This window comes from Salvelinus alpinus, chromosome 37, assembly GCF_045679555.1.
Source record: "Salvelinus alpinus chromosome 37, SLU_Salpinus.1, whole genome shotgun sequence".
Lineage (NCBI taxonomy): Eukaryota > Metazoa > Chordata > Actinopteri > Salmoniformes > Salmonidae > Salvelinus > Salvelinus alpinus.
In genome coordinates this window covers 6,798,349-6,808,453 of record NC_092122.1, presented here as the reverse complement: position 1 = coordinate 6,808,453, position 10,105 = coordinate 6,798,349, and positions in this window count along the sequence as shown.

Below are 10,105 nucleotides of genomic sequence, written 5' to 3'. Positions count from 1 at the left end.
AGAGACTTGCAGCTGTAATTGCTGCAAAAGGTGGCACTACAAAGTACTGACTTTGGGGGGGTGAATAGTTATGCATGCTCAAGTTTTGTCTAATTTCTTGTTCCTTTCACAAAAAAAAAGATTTTGCACTTCAAAGTGGTAGACATGTTGTGTAAATAAAATGATACAAACCCCCCAAAATCTATTTGAATTCCAGAGTCTAAGAAAACAAAATAGGAAAAATGCCAAGGGGGATGAATACTTTCGCAAGATACTGTATCTGTCTGTCTATCTGCCTGCCTGCCTATGTAGCTATAGGGCCGAGACTGGCACCAGCAGGGAGACAGAGAAAGAGATGGATGAAGAAGAAGAAGGCACAGAGAAAGAGAGAGAGAGAGAGAGAGAGGGATAGAGTGATAGAAGCAGAGAAGCAGAATGACAGAGATCACAAACTGTAGAATACTAGAGTAACAGAGTGACAGAGAGATAGCGAGACGAGCAGTCAGTCAGGCCTGTCAAACAATTAACATCATGGGGAGAGAGAGAGGAGGAGAGAGTGACCCTAGGCGATGTACAAGCACAGAGGACATATGTAGTGTGCAGCATGTTCACACAACCCCCCTTTCATATGTGCACACACACACACACACTCACACACTCACACATAGCAGACTGTCCTGCCATGGATGGCCAAACTCACAGATGAACTGGAAAAGCTGTCACATCCTGCACATCCACGTCACACACACACCAAAGGCTGGCTCCCACTGATACACAGGAGATACACACAACCCATGGGAGAAGACACACACAACGGAGATGGGTGTCGACACTCAACATGCTGTCCACTGATTTCCCTAGTTACGCCAAAGTGACGCCAAAAGCGAAATGATATACTGGGTGGTTCGAGCCCTGAATGCTGATCGGCTGAAAGCCGTGGTATATCAGACCGTATTCCATGGGTATGACAAAACAATCAATTTTTCCCTTCTAATTACGTTGGTTACCAGTTTATAATAGCAATAAGGCACCTCGGGGGTTTGGCGAATATGGCCAATATACCACGGCTAAGGGCTGTATCCAGGCACTCCGCGTTGCGTCGTCCTTAAGAACAGCCCTTAGACGTGGTATATCAGCCATATACCACACCCCCTCAGGCCTTATTGCTTAATTATATCACAATGCATTTCCTGTCGTTTCATTAGGAACTCAAATGTAAAAAGTCACAGTAGAATGGAGAAACCACTAACGTAATCTCCAGTCTACTCCCTGCATATGTTGTCAAATCTATCAAAGTATGTCTTTACGGGCTCTAAACAGCGTGGAGAGGATTTAGGGAAGTGGCAGGTGGAGGAACGAGAGAAATAGAAATCAAACTACTCAGAAGCTTCGTCCTAAAAGGCACCCTGTTCCCTTTAATAGTGCACTACTTTTGACCAGAGGGCTATGGACCCGGGTCAAAAATAGTGCACTCTAGAGGGAAAAAGGCATCAATTGGGACGCAATCAGTCAGGCTGTGAGTCTGTCTGTCTGACAGGTATGGGATTAATAGGCTAGCCTTCTTTCTGATCCATAAGCAGGATGAACTCCAAGCATCAGGTCAATGAAGAAAAACGTGTTCAGAATCAACTGCTACTCACTGCTCAACATCCAAGAAAAAACACTTTCCCATCAGCTAGTCTATTGGAATCTAAGGCTACGTCCCAAATGGCACCCTATTACCTATATAGAACACTATGTTTGATCAAGGTCCATTTGGGACCTACGGTTCTACTATAATTGCTTATCTGTCACTACTAGGAACCAGATCTCCAGCAAATCTAATTAGTATTCTCCTCCAGACCCTCTCAACATTTTGTTATGTTGTTTTGTTAATTGCTGATTTCACAATATCTACCAGAGTAATGGAATTTCTAGACAAGTCCTAGTGAAGCTGGGTAATTGACATTGTAAATGGTCTGCCGGGGTCGGCGAGTTGAGAAGGGTCGCAGTGGCAGAGTTGACACGGAGGGTGTGTGTATGTGTGTGCGTATGTATGTGTGTATGTGTGTGCATTCATGCATAAATGCTTCTGTGTGTACAGTTGAAGTCGGAAGTTTACATACACTTAGGTTGGAGTCATTAAAACTCGTTTTTCAACCACTCCACACATTTCTTGTTGACAAACTAGAGTTTTGGCAAGTCGGTTAGGACATCTACTTTGTGCATGAGTAATTTTTCCAACAATTGTTTACAGACAAAATATTTCACGGTATCACAATTCCAGTGTGTCAGAAGTTTACATACACTAAATTGACTGTGCCTTTAAACAGCTTGGAAAATTCCAGAAAATTATGTCATGGCTTTAGAAGCTTCTCATAGGCTAATTGACATGATTTGAGTCATTTGGAGGTGTACCTGTGGATGTATTTCAAGGCCTAACTTCAAACTCAGTGCACATTGTGTGTATCACAATGTGTTTGTCGTCTGAAGATGAGGAATCATCGGACCAAAGCGCAGCGTGGTAAGTGTTCATGTTAATTTATTAAAACAGACCACTAAACAAAATAACAAAGAGAATGAACCGAAACGAAACAGTCCTGTCTGGTACAGACACAAAGACAGAAAACAACTACCCACAAAACACAGGTGGGAAAAGGCTACCTAAGTATGGTTCTCAATCAGAGACAACGATAGACAGCTGCCTCTGATTGAGAACCACACCCGGCCAAACACACAGAAAAGAAAACATAGAACACAAAACATAGAATGCCCACTCCAACTCACGCCCTGACCAACCAAAATAGAGACATAAAAAGGATCTCTAAGGTCAGGGCGTGACACAATGCAAGCCTGCTCATTGGAAATACAATTTCATCAGTCCCATTTCAATGCAATATTAGTTTCACAGTGAAACACCACTATTCTGGCTATGTAACATTCTTAGACATTAGCAGATTTCAACCCCCCCCCCCTCCCCTTAAAAGATTTAGATGCACTATTGTAAAGTGGCTGTTCCACTGGATGTCATTAGGTGAATGCACCAATTTGTAAGTCGCTCTGGATAAGAGCGTCTGCTAAATGACTTAAATGTAAATGTAAATGTAAGTATCTGTGTTCTCCCATACTAGATGGTATGCTCTCTCAGGTGTGCTTGGAAGAACGTGAGAGCGCAGAACGCAAGTGTGTTTTGGAATACAGCCAGAGTTCACATGTTGAGGTCTCTTTCTTGTCTTTCATTCTATTTCCCACCTTTTCATGATCACTCTCATTATGCTTGTAAAAATGTTGATTAGCGTTATTAAATGTCAATTGTCTAACTTGTGTTTATCTTGTTATTCTGGGAAAGAACTCCAATTGACTCTCAAAGAATTCATACTTTCAGGTGAATAACATTGTAAATGATTTTATAATCCAGGCCTTTTTAGAAGACCATTTTTGTCCAAGAAAGGACTGGTGTCCCGTTAATAATTTGTACACACTCCCGTCCACACTCCCTTACATACAGTATACAATGAACTCAACACTCCCCCCTCTCTCTACCAGGCCTATTCATGGTTTACGATGGTTGTCTCCATTCTCTAACTTTAGTCACTGGAGCTCAACTAGAACCTCAAAGGTTAACTGACACTTTCACACCTTCTTCTGTATAAAATACTCTGGGTTATTATCTCAATGCCTTCAACTTGACTCGCTTATTAGCATCTGTATAGAAAGCCCATGTCATTACTTCAATGAAGAGTGTGTTAAATGGTTGTTTAGATACTTAAAATGAGGCTGAGAAAAGCAGTGTTAAACAACTCTCCCGGCGTGCCTCTATGTCAATTAGAGACCTTTGACCTCTGACTGAGCGGAACCGAGCAGAGACGTGACTGACAACATCCCTCCTACGCCATATCAGCCTCACATCAGCCTCATAGCTTATGATGTATTACGTAAAAGAAGACTTGTTGACATTTTCCTTTGTGTTTTCTTTTCCTGTATCTACGGATACGGTATGCACGCAGTGAATTTTGTATTCGCTCGGATTACTGGCAATATGAAAGTGTGTTGCAACTACAAACTAATCTAGTTGCACAGAGGCATCAGAGGGTATACCGACGCCTCAAACCTTACATCCTCTCTTCATCAGCTCTTCATATCGTGCCACATCTGTTTGATTCTGCACCAGTGAACCAAGACCTGAACAGAATAGTGATCTGTCTCCCTGGTAGCAGCAACAAACCAATTCAAACACTCTTAGATAAAAAAGGTGCTGAACCTGAAAGGGTTCTTCGGCTGTCCCCATAGGAGAACCCTTTGAAGAAGACCTTTTTGATTCCAGATATAACCCTTTTGGGTTCAATGTAGAACCCTTTCCACAGAATGTTATACATGGAACCCAAAAGGGTTCTACCAGGAACCAAAAGGGTTTTAACTGGCACCAAAAAGGGTTCTCTTATGGGGACAGCCGAATAACCATTTTAGAACCCTTTGTTTCTAAGAGTATCTCTCTCCTTCCTTCTCTGACTTATTGCCTCTTTCTCTCCTTCCCTCCCGTCCTCCTTCCCTCTCTCCCCAGATGTAGGTTAATGATGTCCCGGGGTGGGTACGGCTGTGGATAACTGTGGTGAGTCTGTGTGACTCAGACATCACAGAGCAGGTCACATGCACTGAGGATCTCTGAGGAACAACTTTTTTTACCTGCCAGCCATGACCCTGAACAGCAGGCACAGGACTGGCTGCTTCATAGCCCCAGAGCTTCCTTCCTCCCTTAGTGACACACAGCTGTCTGCCCAGTAGACCCATTTTACGAGAGTCCCAGAACTGTCTGTCTGCGACAGGACCAGAGCCCAGAACTGTATATACCTCATAGGCTCAGACCTGTCTGCCTGCCTCTAAAGACTTATAACTGTCTGCCTCGCTCAAAGGCCCAGAGCTTCTTGCTGCCAAAACGGACCCAAACTTACCCAAAACAGTATTCCTTATAGAACCAGAACTTTCTACCTCACCGGCCTATAGCTGAGCTCCTGTCTAAGCAGAAGTGAGGAGGGGGGCTCTATACAGAGAAGAAAGACTGTGTGACTCTCTGATCTGACCCGTTTTTTCTGGAGCAGAGAAAAAGATGGACAAATTAAAGTTCCATTCATTCATGTATTCATTCTCATTCAGTTTCAATCACTGAATGTCATGGGGGAAATCCCTTAACCCCTATCACACACACACACCCACAACCAGATACGCACACAGTCTCGAATCCAAGATGGCGTAGCAGTCGGACGTGTCTTTGTCTTGTCTTGTCCCGTGTAAATAGTCTTCGTATTTTTCGTATACATTTCGTATATATTTTAATTTCACTTTCCATCTAGGAACTGAATATACATTCCTACATTCCGCCTCACCCAATGTGGTACGGACCTGCTATTTTTTTATACTTTAGAACCGTAACCCCAATCAGAAGCTAGCCAGATAACTAGCTACTAGCTAGTAGTCAGCTAGCCACTGCTGCGGTCTTCACCCTCAACTCGGACACAGCCAGCTTCAATACCGGGCCAATACCTGCCAGTCTGCAAGCGCGATATCAACCCAGAGCATATAGGACTGCTTTTTCTCTACCACATCACCGGATTCCTGACGCAAGCTCTGGACAATTACACCGTATCATCACAGCTAGCTAGCTGCAACCGAGTGGCTACTACTGGCTAACACCTCTGTCCCGAAGCAAGCACCAGTTAGCCTTGAGCTAGCCTCGAGCTAGGCCCATCTGCCGGCTAGCCGAAGAGGTCTACCAGCGAATTCTTGGGCTACAATACCTCTTTTGCCAATTGGACTGGACCTTTTTTTTTATTTTTTTTTTATATCTTTTTTTTTGCCGACACAGAGCCCTGCCAATCCATAACAACTGGTCTAAATCAGCTACAAGCTAATTTAGCCATTTTTTTGCCGCTGCTAGTAGCTCTTACCTTCTGCACAGACACCAGCCCTGTTATTAGCCTGGATATTACTCACCAATTTACCAGCATCGCGTCTCTCGACAACAACGCCGGATTCCTGCCGTAATCCCTGAGCCACTACTTCTGATCCTCACAGCTAGCTTGCAGCTAGCGCAGCTAGCGCCACTGCCACGAAGCTAGCACCAGTTAGCAAACACAATTCTACAATTCACAACCTCTCTTTCGCCATCCGGCTTGGACTCTCTGTCGACACGACCACGTCTGAGCAGACCCCCTCCGTCTGAGCAGACCACCCCCCGGGCTACTAACTTTAAACGCCGCGTGCTAGCTTAGTGGAGGCCTCCCTGCTCCATCTACGGCTGCCCCCTGGACACTATGATCACGTGGCTACATAGCTGATGCATGCTTGACTGTCCATTAATTCACGGTACTCCATTCTGTTTATTTGTGTTTATCTGTCGGCTCTGTGCTTTAACTCAGGATCTGTGTGTAGTTAATCCGACCCTCTCTGCCTAGTCGTCGCCATTTTTACCTGTTGTTGCTGTGTTAGACTAGCACCCTGTTATTGCTGCTGTTATCTTACCTGTTGTTTTAGCTAGCTCTCCCAATCAAGACCTGCAATCACTTTATGCCTTATTGTATGTCTCTCTCAAATATCAATATGCCTTGCATACTGTTGTTCAGGCTAGTTATCATTATCATTGTTTTGGTTTGCAATGGACCCTGTAGTTCCACTCTCCGTACCTCTGATACCTCCTTTGTCCCACCCCCCACACATGCGGTGACCTCACCCATTGGGACCAGCATGTCCAGAGATACAACCTCTCTTATCATCACCCAGTGCCTGGGCTTGCCTCCGCTGTACCCGCGCCCCACCATACCCCTGTCTGCACATTATGCCCAGAATCTATTCTACCACGCCCATAAATATGCTCCTTTTATTCTTTGTCCCCAACGCTCTAGGCGACCAGTTTTGATAGCCTTTAGCCGCACCCTCATCCTACTACTCCTCTGTTCATCGGGTGATGTGGAGGTAAACCCAGGCCCTGCATGTCCCCAGTCACCCTCATTTGTTGACTTCTGTGATCGAAAAAGCCTTGGCCTCATGCATGTCAACATCAGAAGCCTCCTCCCTAAGTTTGCCTTACTCACCGCTTTAGCACACTCTGCCAACCCTGATGTCCTTGCCGTGTCCGAATCCTGGCTTAGGAAGGCCACCAAAAATTCTGAGATTTCCATACCCAACTATAACACTTTCCGTCAAGATAGAACTGCCAAAGGGGGAGGAGTTGCAATCTACTGCAGAGATAGCCTGCAAAGTTCTGTCATACTTTCCAGGTCTATGCCCAAACAGTTCGAACTTCTAATTTTAAAAATTAATCTCTCCAGAAATAAGTCTCTCACTGTTGCCGCCTGCTACCGACCCCCCTCAGCTCCCAGCTGTGCCCTGGACACCATCTGTGAATTGATCGCTCCCCATCTAGCTTCAGAGTTTGTTCTGTTAGGTGACCTAAACTGGGATATGCTTAACACCCCGGCAGTCCTACAATCCAAGCTTGATGCCCTCAATCTCACACAAATCATCAAGGAACCCACCAGGTACAACCCTAAATCCGTAAATATGGGCACCCTAATAGACATTATCCTGACCAACCTGCCCTCCAAATACACCTCTGCTGTCTTCAATCAAGATCTCAGCGATCACTGCCTCATTGCCTGTATCCGCCACAGGTCCGCGGTCAAACGACCACCCCTCATCACTGTCAAACGCTCCCTAAAACACTTCTGCGAGCAGGCCTTTCTAATCGACCTGGCCCGGGTACCCTGGAAGGATATTGACCTCATCCCGTCAGTTGAGGATGCCTGGTCATTCTTTAAATGTTACTTCCTCACCATATTAGACAAGCATGCTCCGTTCAAAAAATGCAGAACCAAGAACAGATATAGCCCTTGGTTCACTCCAGACCTGACTGCCCTCGACCAGCACAAAAACATCCTGTGGCGAACTGCAATAGCATCGAAGAGCCCCCGCGATATGCAACTGTTCAGGGAAGTCAGGAACCAATACACGCAGTCAGTCAGGAAAGCAAAGGCCAGCTTTTTCAAGCAGAAATTTGCATCCTGTAGCTCTAACTTCAAAAAGTTCTGGGATACTGTAAAGTCCATGGAGAACAAGAGCACCTCCTCCCAGCTGCCCACTGCACTGAGGCTAGGTAACACGGTCACCACCGATAAATCCGTGATAATCGAAGACTTCAACAAGCATTTCTCAATGGCTGGCCATGCCTTCCTCCTGGCGACTCCAACCTTGGCCAACAGCCCCGCCCCCCCCGCTGCTACTCACCCAAGCCTCCCCAGCTTCTCCTTTACCCAAATCCAGATAGCAGATGTTCTGAAAGAGCTGGAAAACCTGGACCCATACAAATCAGCTGGGCTTGACAATCTGGACCCCCTATTTCTGAAACTGTCCGCCGCCATTGTCGCACCCCCTATCACCAGCCTGTTCAACCTCTCCTTCGTATCATCTGAGATCCCCAAGGATTGGAAAGCTGCCGCGGTCATCCCCCTCTTCAAAGGGGGAGACACCCTGGACCCAAACTGTTACAGACCTATATCCATCCTGCCCTGCCTATCTAAGGTCTTCGAAAGCCAAGTCAACAAACAGATCACTGACCATCTCGAATCCCACCGTACCTTCTCCGCTGTGCAATCCGGTTTCCGAGCCGGTCATGGGTGCACCTCAGCCACGCTCAAGGTACTAAACGATATCATAACCGCCATCGATAAAAGACATTACTGTGCAGCCGTCTTCATCGACCTGGCCAAGGCTTTCGACTCTGTCAATCACCATATTCTTATCGGCAGACTCAGTAGCCTCGGTTTTTCTAATGACTGCCTTGCCTGGTTCACCAACTACTTTGCAGACAGAGTTCAGTGTGTCAAATCGGAGGGCATGTTGTCCGGTCCTCTGGCAGTCTCTATGGGGGTACCACAGGGTTCAATTCTCGGGCCGACTCTTTTCTCTGTATACATCAATGATGTTGCTCTTGCTGCGGGCGATTCCCTGATCCACCTCTACGCAGACGACACCATTCTATATACTTCCGGCCCTTCCTTGGACACTGTGCTATCTAACCTCCAAACGAGCTTCAATGCCATACAACACTCCTTCCGTGGCCTCCAACTGCTCTTAAACGCTAGTAAAACCAAATGCATGCTTTTCAACCGTTCGCTGCCTGCACCCGCACGCCCGACTAGCATCACCACCATGGACGGTTCCGACCTAGAATATGTGGACATCTATAAGTACCTAGGTGTCTGGCTAGACTGCAAACTCTCCTTCCAGACTCATATCAAACATCTCCAATCCAAAATCAAATCAAGAATCGGCTTTCTATTCCGCAACAAAGCCTCCTTCACTCACGCCGCCAAACTTACCCTAGTAAAACTGACTATCCTACCGATCCTCGACTTCGGCGATGTCATCTACAAAATAGCTTCCAATACTCTACTCAGCAAACTGGATGCAGTTTATCACAGTGCCATTCGTTTTGTTACTAAAGCACCTTATACGACCCACCACTGCGACCTGTATGCCCTAGTCGGCTGGCCCTCGCTACATGTTCGTCGTCAGACCCACTGGCTCCAGGTCATCTACAAGGCTATGCTAGGTAAAGTGCCGCCTTATCTCAGTTCACTGGTCACGATGGCTACACCCACCCGCAACACGCGCTCCAGCAGGTGTATCTCACTGATCATCCCTAAAGCCAAAACCTCATTTGGACGCCTTTCCTTCCAGTTCTCTGCTGCCTGCGACTGGAACGAATTGCAAAAATCTCTGAAGTTGGAGACTTTTATCTCCCTCAACAACTTTAAAAATCTGCTATCCGAGCAGCTAACCGATCGCTGCAGCTGTACATAGTCCATCTGTAAACTACCCACCCAATTTACCTACCTCACCCCCCATACTGCTTTTATTGATTTACTTTTCTGCTCTTTTGCACACCAGTATCTCTTCTTGCACATGATCATCTGATGATTTATCACTCCAGTGTTAATCTGCTAAATTGTAATTATTCGATTTATTGCCTACCTCATGCCTTTTGCACACATTGTATATAGATTCTCTTTTTTTCTACCATGTTATTGACTTGTTTATTGTTTACTCCATGTGTAACTCTGTGTTGTCTGTTCACACTGCTATGCTTTATCTT